We start from the raw sequence: 18,637 nt of genomic DNA, 5'->3' as shown, positions 1-18,637 counted from the left end.
CGCGAGCAACATACAGCCAAGTCCGAGATCACAGTAAACATAGGTTGCGGCGTGCCATTAGGCGGTTAGAGAGGGATTCCATGTTGCTTCATTCTAATCAACCGACGTCGACGTCGGTTGAGCGTTGGCGTCGTCAGCGCGCCAATCAATTGCGCACCCAGAAATCTCCCTAGTGGCACCCGACGCCCTTTCGTTTGCCCGTTTCACTTCCTCCGTACCCCTTTTCATTCTACCCTCTCTCCTTCCTTTCGCCATCACGTTCAGGTCCCTCTCTTCACCCGCGGCACTGTTTTACCCTCCAGAGGATTAGCTAATGGTCCGTCCGCTGTTTTATCGGACAGATTCGCATCGCTCCAGGCGGGAGGACGTGAATGTCGACATGGAACGAGCGGAAAATCCGAGGTAACCGAAAGTGTATGCGAACCCCCGCCTCGCCTTTTTTTTCACGCTTTCCAGTTTTCACACGTGCTATAGTCTTTACATATCCCACAGAGTGCTTTATAACTGTCTGATGCAAATCGCGTAGTTGCCTCATGGACGATCTTCGAGATTGAGATATTCGAGATATTCGAGATTGAAGAGATATTCGAGATATTCGAGATTGTGAAAGATAGTAAATTAAATGGATAATATGTAAATCTGATTAATCGTGTCAATTAAGCTTACATTTCTAATAACGCTTTGCATACATTTCAAATATTTAATCATATCGAAATGATACTAGTTTTATCGATTTTTCACATTGAATCGACAATTAAATTGTAACAAAGAAAAAAGAGAGAAAGGAGAATTATGAATTACAAAGAAAATCTCGCTAAATGTTAAATTTTAATAAATGTTAAAATTTAATATACATATGCGTTACGGCAATATATGAATTAAATACATGAACCATTTATATTAGGCGCAACTAGTATTTTCTAAATTCATTTATTTACGCATAAGAAATATATGTACAAAGTTTTATTAAAATAAAAATTTGACACCTTGTAAAGTTTCTTGTTTAGTGTAATTCTTTATTTGATACTTAACTCTTGATATTATTCTATTTTCTCTTGAATAAACAAACAATAATTGAAATAATTTATCATTAATATTATATTATGAAATATAAATTGATTTTAATAACAATGATAGAAAATTCTTTACTCGACATAATGTTGTTCTATCTTTTCTTGAGTTCTAAACAATAATTGAAATTATTTAGTTATAATATTATTAAATATAAATTGATTTTAGTAGCTGTGATAGGTAAATTCTTAATTTTATTGTAATTATAATTATACATTGTGGAATGTTTCACTATTAATTATATGAAATTAGACAAATATTGATCCGAAATCTTTTTATTAAATATTTATTATTTTCGAGTGTAAACTGAACTGAACTTTGTTCGAAAACACCATTCGAATAGTCTTATGTATTATTTTATCTTTGTTTAATATACGATAAATAACAGGGATAAAATAATATACATGAAGTTATTAGATGATATTTCCGAACATAGCTTTACGAGTGACATTTTAGACGAAACAAATGCGATCTCTGTTACAATCACGTCGACTACTTTGATCTTCTTTATTTCGGAAAATGCGGCGAGAGACCTATTCCGAGATATAGAAGCGCTAGAATCACGGTATAGGACAATTGAAGACCGGTGGCGAAGTGCTGGGAGTACTAATCGCGTTCCCCGCACAATTTACATTTAATCAAAGGGAAAGCCCATTGGTCGCACGCTTCGTGCTATTTGCTTGCCATTGAAATCTCTCTTTCTCCATCGCTCGCACCGCCACCCGCTATCTCACGACCGTCGTCCTGACGCGTCGTTCGCGTCGTGGATGGAATACATAAAGTCGACGTCGTCATTGGTTCTCCGATTGCACCAGATGAAATCCGCGTGCATGTTAAATCTACGCCGAAGAATTCACCGCCATCGTATACGTATCTCGTCGCTTGCGAATCCGTAAACACGGCGAAGCTGCAGATTGCGACTTCAGAGTCAATACTAAAGAAGCTTACGCTCTACTATTACTATGCTTAGAATACGCAAACTATTAACTTTAGACGAAATAAAAACAAATGAAGAAGATTCTTCGGTAAACGATTGAACACCAAATGCTTCTGTTAGAAGAGTACATTTATAATTACAATAAATCTGCAAACCTTTTGAAGTTTTCAATACCTATATGTGTTATCTTAATGTTACAATCTATTTAAAAAAATAACTTGAAAAGAAAATTTAAAATTTTATTATTCATATATTATTAAAATGCATATATTAAACAAATTGCTATTGGAATAAGATATCACGATGGTGTTTTTAGGATTAGCATCGAAAATTCTCTTCTTACTTTAGATAATGCAATAAACTATAATTAATATTATTATTACTTTAGATCGTATAATGGAATTGAATATTTTAAAAATAGACTTTTAGATTTGCCATTAAATAATCATTATCGATCCAAAAACGTGAACAATGAGTTTATTTAAAGGTAAAGGTAATACAATCGGGTGATATTCGTTTTTCGATTACAATCTATAAAATATCTTGTCACGTTAAGAAGTGGACAGTAAATGGGTCAATTATTTTTTGCTCCTCATCTGGGCAACGGCCACTAGAACGACTGATCGACGATGTCGTCGCCGTTAAGAGAATGTCGGAAGGTCGCGATTAAAATCCAGACGCAGTACTTCAGAAGAGAGAAATTTACAAGACTCTATCAAAACTTGGCGTAATCAAGAAGCGAGGAACGAGGCAAGAGTTCGAAAGTGTTTCGCGAGGACTGCACAAGGAGCGACGAAATTTGCATTTAAATCGCGTTTCGCACGCCTACGTGGGATCGTCTCGATCGAGACCGATACGACGACGGTCCCTCGAGTGTCCACTCGATTACTTTTCTCGGTCGGGGAATACAAAAGGGCCGTTGCCGGAGCGCGACGTGGAAGTGACGGCGATAAAAATCTAGTTCGGTGGATGGTGGAGCGCATCGAGAGGGACAGCACGGTCTCTCGAACAGGCCGTCGAGTTTGAAGAGTCGAAAGAAGCCGTCCATGGTGAGGATTTGCTTATTATTCGGACGGCGTTTAATAAATTATCACCTCATAAAGCTTCGAAAGTGCTTGGCCTGTCGTTGAACAAGGCTGGAGTTAGAAGTCGGAAAATACGCACTGTTTGTATCGCCCATAATGCCGAAAGCCCTGAATTTTCTATATACAGGCACATACAAACGGTGTCTCAGAACAACTTAGAAAAATCATAGTATTTGAAATTCTCTGTGAAATCTGAAACTGAAATATTATTATTCAGTTATCAAAGAATGTTAAAGAATCTTAAATTAAGTTTTAAGGAATTAAATAGATAATAACATTTTCTGTTTTTTAATTAAATTTCTAACATCTCTTTCTAAAAAATATTTATTGAAAGATTTAATTATATGAAAATAAAAATAATGCATTTTAGTTGAATTAAATCTAAAAACGCTGAATAAGCAATCATTCAAGAAAAAATTGTTCAAGTGTAGGTTGCACGTGTACACGTAAGAAGATATTCGTCTGTAGAGAACTGTTCTCATCTATCCCAAAGGAACGATATATCGATCCATCTGTGTTATTGTCGGCAAATTGGAAAGTTTTCACTGATATCATAGCCGGAACGAAGTTGGCCGAAGTTCTCAAGCTCTTCATGTTCGTAGATTTTAGTACTTGTCACTTTACGCAGATCTTAATATTTCCTTTTCTCGATAACGAACCGCGGTATACGTATTTATAAGTGAGGCGATTTTTTTGCAAATTGCCGACTTAACTGCAAGTTGTCCGATAACTTAATACTTTCTTGCGAATAGGTACCCATAAAACAAATTTTCAAAGATTCAATTCTATTACTCTTCGATCTATCACACACAATAGTCGATCACATAATTTTAATACAAAATTAACAAATATATGATATATATGTTCAATGTAATTGTTATATATAATCTAAAATATTCTAATTAAGAAAGTAAGTAATGCTTAAAATGTCTTTAATTCAAAACAAAATCGACATTTACATTTATTTAACAATATCTATCTCGAAATTCTTAAAATATTCGATATACAAAATATTTACTTTGATCTACCGCAATCAATAAATTTATTTTAATGACACTTACTGTGGCATCATTCGATTCTTCTCAGATCTCTTATTTAGTTCTGTCCATTTTGCTACTGCTCCTTCACATTTTTCTTGAAACGTTCTCGTTTCGCCAGTTAACAATCGATAAGTAAGTATGCTCCCTCGAGACTGAATTGATATCTACACCCACTTCGCTCTATAATTAGAGCGGTTGAGCGTAATGTTGCGGGAGAAGTTAGCACACCGCTGGAGCTTGGATACTATCCGTCTATCGGAGACATGCATTGTTCGCGGGAGTGACGGCGTCGCAACGTTTTCGCGCGCGCGACCATCGCCTCTCGCGGTCCGGAAATTAAATACTCTCTAGAGAATGAAGCGAGAGAGAAAGCCGCGTGCTTCCCTCCCCGTTTGCATCAGATTGGTTGATTCGTCGATCGGTCCAAGAACGGTTGCGAAGCTTTCTGTAAGAAGCTAATGAAAAGCGAAGAAAGCTACATTCAACGTAGCATTTAAAACAATATCTTTCAGATTGTCTTCTAGAAGAAGACGCGTAGGAAATCGCTGTCTATAATAAGATCTAATGGGAAGATTTTTATCTTTTTCAGTTACTTCATTGTGACAATATTTATAATAGTGGTATCGTACGGTTATTCCAAATGATTTATATTGTTATTAAAGCTTTAAAGCTTTTAGAAACTATATTATATAATTTTAATCATTGTATTATGATTCGTACGCACTGTGATTGTATTGAAGAAAATATAAATTATATATATATAAATATGAAGAATTATCCTTCCTCCATAAAATTTTATATATATATATATACATTCTTAAGTATTTTAAAAGATTTTAGGGGAAGGGTAATTCTTCATATTTTTTTAAATTCAAGACCTCATATGACCTCGTATGTTTGTAACTGCAATTTAATTTCAAAGACACAGGGCATAAAGCCCATCACACACAAAATGACATAAGCTGCATAAACATAGCATAAGATCTCTGGATCAATGAGTATCCGACATAAATACGACATATTGATTTACATAAGATATTTATTGGTCTAGCAGTCTTATGGTTTTGCTTATGTCATTTTTTATATGATGACTTTTAAAGTTGATGGAAAAATTTTGTTTTTTCCAAAATTTCAAAAACTTCTTGAATTATTTTCAAACCTTATGTATGTTTTAAGAACATGAATACAACTCGAGTGGTGTTTCCAAAATTTTTGAAAAAACTTACTGCAAAATTTTTTTTTGACTTTGATATCTAATATTTTAGAAACTAAGCCGTTTCAGAAACATATAATCATATAGCATATAAAGTTCGTGATTTTATTTATACACACACACACAAGAACACACACACACACACACACATATATATATATATATATATAATATATATATAAAACATGTATACATAATTATATAAAATATATAATATCTACATTTATAACAGTCATGTATAACATAACATTATTAAATATTTACATATGTTTAATATTTATTTTAATGTAGATTAACAGATTACAGAGAATACGACATATGTTGTGTATAATGAACGAGAATTTTATTTATCTTTATGTATAATACAAATCTGAAGAAACGAATTTCGTACGCGCGCATTCTTATATATTGCAGTGTAATGTTGATATTATCGATCAATTGGAAATTGCAAAAGTTCTATCGTAGTACGTAGGAACGAAGTTCGTCTGCCAAGATGAGGCGGAAAGCTCTCAGATTTCCACCTCGCTTCGAGGATTTGGTTTCAAATTTCACTCGCCTCGTTACCGATCGAAAAGCAGAGCGGCTTAATCGCGACCATCGGATGGCTAAAAACGCATTATCCAAGTTTTCGTATAATCGATCCAGTTTCCAACATCCGCCGCTTGCGAAACCCGAAAACTTTCTTACGACCGGAGGAACGCGTGTTTGACTCAGTTGGAAACACGATAGCTTTAGACACGTTGGATCAGACAGCTCGCTATAACTCGCCACCGAACTTACTTAAATAACAATTTACGACGCTTTCACAGAGCGTAAAAGTTTCTTTATCAACTCATAAAAGTAAATAATTACTCTCGAAGTAACACTTTGAAGACGCATGATAGCAATCGCGGAATACTATTGTCGACTTTATATATTATACAATTACACTTATCTTGGAAATTTAATTAATTTTTAACATACTATTTATTATTATTTTTCAATTAAATTTATGTTTAAATACTTCGCTGAATGTTAGAGCATTAAAAGGAAAAATTGCAAAAAATAAAAAATTTTAAAGTAAAAAACTATTAATTTATTTTGTTATTAAAATTAAAAATTATAAAAATTTATTGTTTTTTTAAACTTGATTAAGATGATTTACATTTTAAGTCTTAAAATATTAAATTTATACATTTGAGGATGTCGCAAATATTTTTTGTATTCGAAAAAGTTTAGTTATTATTTTAAAATAATCATATGTAATGAATATGCGATTTGATTAATTTTATTTATCTTCGATTTCATAATTGTCCAGTTTGCAAGTCTATTTCTTTTCAGCTGATGACGTAATGTATTAAATGTCTTTAGAAGAATACACAGTCAGACATATTCCTTACATTGCGCGCGTAATTCAACTGCGACGTAATGGAAAAGAAACGCGAGAAAAAGTAGATGCGGATGATGTCGAAGCCCTACAAATCGGTTGCAGGCCAAATTGAGGCGAGCTAGAAAAATTGCGGAAATTGCTAGAGCCCCGCTAGACTTAAATTAATTCGCTCGGACGGGCGGAGATGCGGACGACTTGGGGTTTATATTGGTGCAATTTCTCCTCTCCTGTCTCTGTTATACCTTTCTCTTTCTTTCTCATCCTTTTCTCATTCTTTCTCTCTCTCTCTTCTTCTGTCTTTCATTCTCGCGAAGTGTTTCTGCGAGGGCTGACTGACAAGGTTTCGCCATTTCCGTGACGCGTCCGGTAACGAACTTCGACCTCCATAACTAGCGAAACACTTTGCGCGACTACCACGAGCTTCTTCGTCGCGTTTTCATTTTTCTTTTATCATTTTATACTTTTCGTTTGTCCGGAGTTTGGCGCCCCGTCATTTCTGACAAATTCCCTGTATTATTCATATATTTAAAAGAATAGTATTCATAATGCGAATATTTAATATTATTTAAATAATTCATTTCCTACATGTGTATGTGTATGTGTGTGCGTGCGTGCGTGCGTGCGTGCAATACAAGTACAAAGTACGTATGCATGAGTATGAGTTAATTGTTCATAAAATATGTTTTCGTAGAAACGAACTAATGATTAATTGGTTCGAAAATTGGTTCTTTGAAAAAAACTGTTCATATAATTAATTTAATTGTTTAATATGATTGACTTTTAAAATATATTAGGTGTTGGAATTAATTCGTAGCGTTTTTTAATGAAAGAATGTTATTTATTTCACATGAGCATTAAAAAATACATTAATGAAAGTACTTCCCATCACTTGTAAAACGCTACGAATTAATTCCAACACCTAATAATAGAATCTATTAATATTTTTTTGAAAGTTATATTATATTCATTTATTTATCTACATATTTATGTTATTAGTCTATGTATTTACGTTATTAGTTATTAGATAATTATCGTATAATTAATCATGAATATTTGCTATGAAAAAGCACAAATTATTAACGAAAGTTATATTTATATAATTCTCTTCTAATTTATATAAAATAAAAGAAAAGTAAGAGGAGTATAATGACGCAGTATATTTTATATATGTATATATATATATATATATATATATATATATATATATATATGGTGCTATAGATATTAGAGGAGTTTTGCTTACCGTGTTAAAGTGACGAGGCAAGATCCAAATTGGCTGACGTGTTGGTTATCATACTAGTCAGATGTTCGGAGGAGTCTTAGCTTCTGATTTAACGCTCTGACCAACTGAATTCAGCAAACTCTAACGTCTTGTCGAGCAGTGAGGCAGCAACGTGAGAAAGTTCGGTTGTAATATGATCTTGTTAGTGATTGCAGCAATTATTGTTAAATTCTGAAACATGAAATAAGTTTTGAAAGTTTTGTAATAGAAAACATTTCATGATAAAAGCAAATTGATAAATATGAATTCTATAAAAAATTGAGGAATATACAATGTAAAATATACGACAAGATCAATTATATAAACTTTATCTTTCTCTCTCAATTTGTTTGTTCTTTAAATATCTATTTTCTTTTTTAATCTATTGATATTATCGCTCGTATTCTCTGCATCCTTCTACGTAAGATAACAATGCACGGTTAATTGTTTTAAAGTTGGTTTATAGTTCGTCTAAGCCACGTTTACTATTTAGCGTATATAATTAATTTATACTTGTTTGCGCGTTGTAATCGTGTAATATCAAAGAGAAGAGATAGAGTACGTGATGTGCGATGCATTATAAATTGGATTGTTGATGAAATTTATGTTCATAAGTTGATATACAAAAAAACAATGGGCTGCCAAATTGCATTTTCCTCTCTTAAGTGATACAGAAAATAACATTGTTTATACTTAATTCAATTAACAATTTCTTAAGCAATTAATGTTAATATAAAGTTGCACATCTTTATGTGAATTACTTTGTACGAATTGCAAGCTCGAAATTTTCACTATTACAAATAGCATGCGTCATCGCAGTTCCGCTTGGAATAGTGCTTCGAAAAGAATTGTTCCGTTCTTCGTTATTCCACTCGTAACCTCCGCCAACCGAAATTCTTTGGATGCTTTTTCTCTGGGGCACGACGTCTTTTTAGGCTAAGAGCGAGAACTTTCGGTATAACTTTTCCTAACCAGGTGACGGTAGTTTCGTCGGCAGATAAGACGCTCCTCATAACCGCTCCGGGATTTCACGAGTTGAAAGTTTCTTCCCAAGAGCAAATCCGGCTACGTCCTCGCTGGAAGCAACTCGTGTTGCAGTCCTTTAGAACGTTGACATGATCGGGCAGGTTATTCGATCGAATTATCGCACTCATGTTAGACGAATAAAAAATTAATGAGACTCTTTCCTCAAATTTAAAATTATTTTCGTGATACAATAGATTGAATCAATCAGTGCAAAAATAACATCAGTTAACTTTTTATGATACTCTTTCTCTCTCTCTCTCTCTCTCTCTCTCTCTCTCTCTCTCTCTCTCTCTCTCTCTCTCTCTCTCTCTCTCTCTCTCTCTCTCTCTCTCTCTCTCTCTCTCTCTCTCTCTCTCTCTCTCTCTCTCTCTCTCTCTCTCTCTCTCTCTGTCTGAAAGTAAATCATTCTATAAACTTATGAAATTTCTATGAAAATCTCAAGGATTTAAAAATTATTACAAACAGAATTATTGAGACCATTTAATAAACATTAAGAGAAAAATCTAAAAATTAAGAACTGTTATGGAAACATTTTTTTCTTTATTGAGTAGTTTTATTTATAATATCTACTTGCATGATAAAATAAGCGACAAATGTATTAAGCGGTAACACACACCAAAGATGTTCCTCTATTTTACGCGCTGTGCTTGGTACAAACTTCGTGTAGGAATTAGAGAATTGGGAAGAGGACTGTATTGTCGGTGCATTACCCTTTAACGAAGCCAAAGTACCGTGAGCGAGCACAGGCGTTCGACCTGTCTGGCAAACAGAATTGGAAGAGTTGGGATAACGGGCGTATCGTGAAACTCAATATCTTGAGTAACAAGCGTGGATTCAGTTTTCTCTAATGGTCGACGTGAACGAGTACGAGGTCTAGAACGACACGTTTGAAGATCTGGGGGAATTTGTCTTGTCTCGCAGGCGCGTGAGAAGAATGATGAGTATCAATACGAGTCAACTAGTTCATGATATTTAAGAATGAAAAATTTTGGAATTGTCTAGCAGATCTATAAAATATTTGATTAGTTATTTTGCTTGCGACATAATTTATACATCTTCCATTCATTTTTCAAAGCTTGGGCGAAAGAATCGGATGGATATTGAAAATTTAATGTCACGAAAGGGCCAAGGATGGCCATTCTGTTTCACTGTAAACGGTATCAGGTGTCTTACTTAAATCAACTTCATCTAATTTTATTTATATCCAAAGCACAGCGATCTGCCTCCGAGGATTACTGAGCTACAAATGAAATTCGATCGTGAAATTAGAGCACGGGCTTTATAAATGCGCTGTCACGAGAATGTATAACCCGATCCAGATATTCAGGTTACGAGAATCAATAATTACGTATTGATCGATGATGATAATGGAAAGTCATGAAGTAAAGGATGGCAGGACCTTATAGAAAAGTGCGCCGCTCTCGCGCGAACTTCTTTATTAATCTTTTCTCGTCAGATTCACGCCCGGCAATGTAATTTCGTCAGGACAGCTGACAAATATCGATATTAACCGTCATCACTGGCGACCATTAAAGATACCTCTTTGTATTAAGCACTCTTACTATCGGAAGGCGTTTGTTTCACTCTTACGTCTTTTGACAGAGAGTTGTCTTATTTTATGAAACGTCAAGTACATTACAGGTATATTAAATTACGAACAAGTACGCAATAAAGATTTCATAACTGCTATTCTTGGAAAACTTTTCGCAACAATCTGTCTTTTACAAGGGAAAGGGCTGTCTCTAAGAAGGACTGTCTCTGCTGAGAAGTACTTAAAAAACTTTCGACCGCTGTGCCGCGCCGTTTAATAAAAATTAATTAGCTTGGATTCTGTGTGAGCACCGGATAGATATCTATGAACTTTTTGTGATAGATTTACCGTGCTTCGTTTATAATTGCATTAAGCTTTCTCTCCGTTAATTCTTTCCTTTATTATCTCTTTCTATGAAGTCATTTAAAGACCATTTTAACCTCATTTCATTCTCAAAATATTTCGAAATGCGTAAGTTTTTGCGTAAAAGCAACAATGAATAGAGGAGAATGCTCTGATATTACTATCAAGAATGCTGCGGATTTTAATCTTAATGCTTTTTGTTGAATAAAATAACTGTGGTTACACTAGGACGAACAAAACAAAATTAAAATTAAACTTTTTGCTTCAATGCAGAATAATCTTTTTTTTTTTTGCAAAAAAATATCAGTACGTCTCAAAATAATGAACAATTGTTGAGAATACAATTATAAATTTGATGTGAAATGAGTCAATTATGAATAAGCCGTAATTATACTACACTTGAGAATAAAATAATCCAAACAAGATTCATTTGTCAGAATTGCGTCTGTAAAATATAATTCTTCGCGCAATAGCTTTGTCAAATGAAAGCTCATGAATGACATTTAAACAATCCCGCGATGAGGATCTTCCACAATGTATCGCGGCGCAGAAGACTTTATTATTCTGATGTTGCGCAGCTTGACTCTTCTGTCTTCGAACAGAACTTTCTTCTGTCTGCTGCCTTTCCTTCTTCTCGTCGATTCGAGTTCCTTATCCTTAGCGTTCGCTAACGAGACACATCAAACCTCGGGTCAAACTTTCTTCGCGAAATTTCGTCAGTCGTGATTAAGGCTCAGAATCGCGACGTTGGAAAGAGGGACACGCGATAAGAAAATTTAATTCTTCATTAAGCACCACCGTAACTTCGTCGGACAGTTAATTGTCGTCCATTCGTAATAATTGGGCGAGTGCGACGATAGAAATTGTAACGAAGTGTCCAATAGAAGAACCCATTAAAATCGATCAACGCAATGGAGTCGCTGGATTGAAATAAAATTCATAATTATCGGCTTCCACTCTTCTCGGATTCATCAATTTGCGTTGATTTCTGCCGATTAATCTTAATTGCTGATGTAGCACGAGTACAGACTGGTTTATTATTAATATTTTGTGATCGTATTCTTCGACAATTTTAGCTTCGTATTATCTTTGATGGAAGCTATACCTATATAGGTATCAGATCTATTATTCGCTCAACAAAGTGAAGAGTCGTATTTTCTTCAACACGCGCATTTCATTCATTTTGTTTATATCTGATTTATGATCCTGTAGTAACAATCACTCTTTTGCGGTAATACACTTAACTTTGATACGATGATTGCAAGTGGGAAATGCTCGACCATCATGGAGGGTTAAAGAAAACTGTTTCTTCAGACACTCGCGTTTCTCTCGCGAGGTATACGTAAGCTCACTCCATTAGAAGCTGCCGCATAGCTGGTGCGTCCGCGACAAACAACGTTGCATTTGTTATCTTTGGGTTTACTGGCTTTCCTTATGCCTCGTTGGACGCACTGATCCTGATACTGTAGGACGTCGACTGAGGCTTCCGTAATATCGGTACGCGACAGAGCGCTCATTCGTTCGGCTCCATTATCGGAAGACTTATCTCCGCTCGCTTGATTGGTTCCTTCCGTGGCCACGAAGAGGCGACTGCATATCCGTCGTTGCTTGTGGAAGCTTCTACCGGTTGAATCTGCTATTGAACATTACGTCATTCCCATCAATACTTCGAAGACATTACGGATATTATCTCACGCGTTTTTCATCGCTATTATTATTTTAATTTAATGCGTTTTATAGATTAAAATTATATGGTCCGAAATCTGAATACTTAATAATTAATTCCTTCCTTTCTTATACGTGATTATAATTTAATACGTTAGTAGAATAATATATCAATATATAGCCTGGAGATAAAAAAATATTATCGTTCAATATTTTCTTTATATAATGAAAATGATTATTTTGTTTATTTGTCCATTGTCTCTTTTATGTATTTTTTGCCGTTTTTATTTTTTCCAATGGGAAATTAATATTTTCGCTTACCTTTGTTTACACCAACACTTTACATATTTTTATAATTAATTCCTGTTTTATTATTAATATTGGTTCATATTTCAATACGCTAAAACCAAATACATATTCTATTTCTGGAATAAAACTGCTTACACATGTCGTACATCGAAATATTTAACGTTAATTTTTTTATAATAGAATTGAAAAAGAAATAAATTGATATATTATATATTGGATTAATTTAAAGGATATAAAAATTTGACTCTATTTTGAAGAAATGGAAACATTTCATAATTATAGTTAATTACAGCTACTTTAATATTGACTTATTTTTTATTATGCAGAATGTAACTAAGGGACAAATTTCGGGAACGTATTTCCCATATCACAGCATGGAAAAAAAGATTCATATAAGCATATATATGTGTGACCGTAAATCCACTGTTACTGAAATACAATTCAAACAAATATTTATCAATGGAAAATGAAAAAAATAATATTTATCGTTATTTGATATTATTTATTTTTAATTTTTTTATTACAACAAATAAACGTCCCCTCTTTTGATTCAATATACGTATGGACAACATTGGACTATTAAATACTGAATTGTATTTCAATAGCTATGTGAACTTGCGGATATAAGTTTATATATACTTTTTTATGTTTTGATAAGAAGCTTGTTGCGGATATAAGTTTATCTTCTTATTTTAATTACATCCTGTATATTATCTATTAAAATTATTTAAATATCAAGATAATGTACGTAAATTTACGAAAACTTATATAACTAACACACATATTTTTGATTGGTTTTCTTTTTATTATTTTAAAGATGTTTATCTAAGTGTTGCTTTTAATTTACTTATATTTGTCTCTATCTGTATTTTTTTATCATCTACATATACATATATATAGCTCAAATGCAATTATGATGCATATTACAAAGAAATTCATAAAATATGAGAGAAACTGAAATTCATACAGCACATTATTGTCGTAACAGCGAAAGGTCGCAAGTTACGAAGCGCGTTAGTCGTACTGCCGGAAGACGAAGAAAACTACAAATACGGATGTTGTCTACGTCGGGAAACAGGAAATCATATCGTGATCGATAAGGCGTTTTACCTTCCGCCGTGAAAAAGAGAATGTTGAGACATCTAGATATAAAGTAACTGTTAACGTTATCAGATTTGCACATTGATCAGTAGCTCTTATTTTATTTTATATAAATTATTTTGTAATAAGCTTCTTCATTCACCAAATTAAAATCTTAAAACTTGTACAGTATAAACTGTTTTATTTGTGTTTCTAGATGTTAATAATAATTAAATGATATTTAACTAATAATGATTTATAAGTTTGAGTTAAAAAAATTATCTGATGAGGAAGTTGTTAGAATCTTAGAAGTAGTTGCTATGATTTTACTAAATGTTTATAAAAATGTAAAAAAATTATGATATTGTTAATGTCGTTTTTTCATTATGAAAAAAATTTTAATATACCATATTTTTATTAATTCAAATATTAACCTAAATATATATTTACATATAAAATGACAAAGATTATCTGTTATCAAGGTTACACATTCATTTCTCTAAAAGAAAAAAATTACTGAATAAATGTTGGATTTAATAAAAGTCCAGAAATATCGACATTTTCTTTAATTCGTATTTTCATTTCGCAGTTGGGAAATTTCGGCGTGGAAGTAAAAAATACGGGGCATATGAGGTTGCGACGCATAATTTTTCGCAAATATATGCAAATAGTCTCGTGGACGTAGGACAGCCTGTCGAGAGGTTATCGCCGCGGCTGATCTGCTGGGCGACGTCCCCAATTTATGCGAGCGGTGCATGCTCGAAGCTCGCCGTGTTTACGGCGAGGAGATTTACCGGCACCCCGGGGTGAAAACGATCCCGGAACGTTTGTCGGGCAACGGACAAGACGACTCGCTTGCACTCACGAGTGTACGCTTTCTGTCCCCATCTCACCCCCGTATCGCGCGGCCAGAAAATACGATATATAATGCGCGCGTTGTATGGACAATTTAATTTCTCTCATACCTTCCAGAAACCGCTTTTCGAACGAATGTGTTTCGGACATTGGATATTTTTTAAAATTTCAACGGTCCGAATAAAATTGATGAGTTAATTATTGAATGAGAAAGTGAAGTAAATGCACGCAAATGGTTTACAGATAATTTTGACGCGTCAAGTACTATCAGAGGAGCTTAATTAAATTTGTGTATGTATTTGTTGATAGTCTCTTAACAAGATGTAAAGAATAACGTAGTAAACTAATAAATTGTAATAGAAACTAATGTATTACAAACTAATACATATATCTATGTTTTCATAATTATAAATTTTTTCATTTTTTTCAATGTGGTATATTCGGTTTCTCTCTCTCTTTCTCTCTCTTTTTCTCTCTCTCTCTTTCTCGCTCTCTATTTTTCAATTTGTTGTACAATTTTAATAGATTTTCTAAGGTTTGTATAAAATATCGTTATTTCTTATTACGTAAATAGATTTAATCCGTTCCTGTTTAACTTTAATTTAATGCTCTACAATAAAAGATAAGTCAGTTTACTTAGTAAAACTTTATTTTTCTATAAAGCACATTGCAAACTCACAGAGCGCTATTAACATAATTATTACTCTCGTTACCTTGCAATTCGCGTGATATAATTTGACGACAACTTTTTCAATTACGTTTAGTTACACGATTTAAATCTTAATCAACGTAAATTGTCTCTAGGCGCCGATTCTCTTCGCATATAATGAATTCGTTCAGATCGTCGCGGGACATTCGGTCGGAGCGGCGCTTTCAGACGCGCAATGCGCGCGTGTTTCAAGCACGATCGGTTCGTCAAAATCAAAAGCTGGCCCTGTCAGGAAGTAATCCACCGTGCAAAAACAAATTGAAACGCTGAAACGTGCCGCATGTAGATTAGACCAACTGGTTACTAGTGTATCCCCTTTCGGTTCGTCCAGTCGCTCGTACGTGGACGCGAGCACATCAGACTGAGGGTTGCCGTACACGACCGACTCCGAATTGGAGAGACACGTGACATTGAAACTATGAACAAGGGATGAACCCCTTTGGCGAATCAATAGTCATTTCAAGGTGGTCTCATCTTGGGGAGGCAGAATGTGAAAAAAAAAGTAGGATTGATGATGTATTAGGCTTGTACTGCACTCGATCGATTTAAAATTATTTCTTTATAATTTAAAATAATTATGTTTTATTTTAAATAATTATGTATATATTAATAATGTGACTTTTAAATATTTAAACAATTATAAGTGGAAGTTATATTAACAAAAATAAATTAAATAAGAGAGAGATCTTATTTTTGAAGCGGATCTTGATATGTACCTACTTAATAATATTCATATACAAATTTGCAAATACATTTTTCAATTCTATAAGTAGCGCGGCTAGCATTTTAAATGTTCACTGTAGATTCGGAACCGCGAATATAAATGAGTTGAGATATTTCAAAATGGAAGGAATAAAGTCATTTTGTTTAAATTGATATACTTAAGTAATGCAAGAAAATGACACGTAATAATCTTCATTGGTTAAATAAAGTTTGATCGAAGCTGAAAGATGGAAATAAAGTCTACAATGTATTAAAATTTCATATCGTAGTGACTTGTTCGAAGGAAAAGATGGAGAAGCGGTCGACGCTCGCTGCTCCGAGGACATCGATCCTTCATCGCGAGAGACGAGCGTTGAATTTCTTCCGCTATGGAAAGTACACTGCCAGCAGATTGGATGCGACGTCGTTCTGCTTTTCTTTTGCCGACAGCGCCGCTGTATGTACTTACTTAACTCGGTCATTGTCTCCTAAAAAATATGATTGATCGCAAGCCATCCCCGACGAGACGGAGTGGTTAGATACACATACTGAGACTCGTGCTTTGCACACCCCCTTTACACATGCGACTACACACGCTCATCTGAGTACACAGATATGCATTTAAAAAAAAAAAAAAAAAAAACCGAATGAACATAACTTCTCCAGTTGAACGGTAGAGCACTGCACGACGCGTATGAACGCGACGGTTTGTCAGCCGTACCGTACTTACCTTATTTTTCTATCGTCGTGAACGCGACGTGCATTCTTTCCATTATTTTCGAATATCCGCATTAAAAGCCAGTCTTCGAGTGTCCAATCCTCTCATTTCTGTACCTCTCTTCTCGTCGTTATGCATGCAGCCTCATTTTCTGCTTGGCTGAAACGCTCCTAATCGATCTTTTTTTTTTTTGCGCATCAGCTCTCTCACGTTGATATGGCAGTTGGTTGAAATCATTCGTTTATACAGCGAGCTGACCACGATTCGTTTCGAATCCATCGTGCGCGGTAAAAGTCGGCAATATCGGAGAAACGAGAATGTGGCCGGAAAGAGGTTTCGCAGGAATTGGAAAGATCGATAAGCATTAATTCACGTTCGTCCGTTTTCAAATCTATTTTCGTATTACATGTATTTATCTTGTTAATATATGAAAATTTTTAGTCACTTTATATTTACATTTATGAAATGAGTGAGAAATATTGGATTTCAATATTTAATCAGCAATGCTTACGTCTTTAGAAATTTAAATGTCTTTAGAAATCTGATGTTAAATTCCCATACAGCACAAATTATTCTATTGAAAATTGGAGCAATATTGCTGCAAGTTGTATAGGCATTTATTTATATTGTAAAGATGTCTAAGAGATTTTTCGATTTTAGTAAATATTATTAAAATTTTTACTATCCAATTATCAAATTATCAAGTCATTATTCTCAATTTAAAGCCAATGTCTAATTACGCATGACGTGATTTATTTATTGTTTTTGAAATCGAATGTAGATAACATTTTATGCACAATATTAATATACAGAATAAATATATTAAATAACAATGTAAAATTGGCTGTTAAAAAAGTAAATATAAGGGAAAGACATTGTACATAATACATACAAGCATTCCCTTTGTCATGGTATCACGCGCCCTTATTTCGTTGCGCAACAAAAGTGGCGTGATGAGAGAAATACATGGAACAAAGAAAGATGTAATGAAATGCGTCCGAGTTCAAGCTTGACGTTGCAAGAACGACTGCAAGGCGAAGACCAACATCTCTGCACCTTTGAAAGTGTCTAGTCGCGGAATTCAGCCGTGGTTCCTATGACCTTTGTTTCCACACATCTGATAAGTACTCTTTTATTCTTCGTCTCTTTCACAGATCTGGCTTCTTCGAGCGAAGTCTACGAGATAGATAGATGGATAGATGAAGTGAAAGGAAAGAGGAGAAGGAATAGATAGGGAAAGAGGGTGGGAAGGAATTAATGGCCATGGCGAAAAGAACGAATGAGTTTGCTTCGTGAAAGGCACGATCCGGTAATTAACGTCGACGAAACTCATCCTCCTCCTTTTCCTACTGCGTATCTTCTCATTCCACCAAACCCCTGTCTTTCGACATCCTGCATGGTTCAGCCACCCTCGCGCACGGCGCGTGTAAGTTCCACCGATTCGTTGGACTCACGCCCGACGACGATGATGGACATATCGCGCCCGAGCAGGCCGACCCTCGTCGAATCGACGTGACAGAGCGGGCGGCATTTCGTGCGACTTTAATGCTCACGCAGATCGACGCCGGCCACGCATGACATTGCAACAATGGCGAGTCGGCAGATATCTGTAGATTTCCAGAGAATTGCGAGGTGACAGTTCATTTTCGTCGTCGCGCTGTCGAATGACAGGCTTTCGTTACAACTCGTTGAAACCTTTTTCG

At 34.6% G+C, this 18,637-nt stretch overlaps 1 protein-coding gene and 1 long non-coding RNA gene across 5 annotated transcripts in view; one reads left to right on the top strand and one right to left on the bottom strand.

The window, feature by feature from the left end:
• Window positions 1–18,637, top strand: part of LOC105149436 (CUGBP Elav-like family member 1-A) — a 562,295-nt gene that overhangs the window by 105,611 nt on the left and 438,047 nt on the right. The window lies entirely within an intron of this gene.
• LOC147910272 (uncharacterized) lies at window positions 5,675–17,121 on the bottom strand. Its single transcript, XR_015544355.1, has 3 exons — window positions 8,738–17,121; window positions 7,959–8,168; window positions 5,675–7,223 (listed from the first exon to the last, which is right to left on the bottom strand). It is a non-coding gene; the product is annotated as an uncharacterized LOC147910272 (long non-coding RNA).

The sequence above is a fragment of the Acromyrmex echinatior genome, chromosome 3, assembly GCF_024713525.1.
Source record: "Acromyrmex echinatior isolate Ae372 chromosome 3, ASM2471352v2, whole genome shotgun sequence".
NCBI classification, from domain to species: Eukaryota; Metazoa; Arthropoda; class Insecta; order Hymenoptera; family Formicidae; genus Acromyrmex; species Acromyrmex echinatior.
Note: the sequence above shows the minus strand (reverse complement) of the source record. Positions and strands in the feature narration are given on the sequence as shown.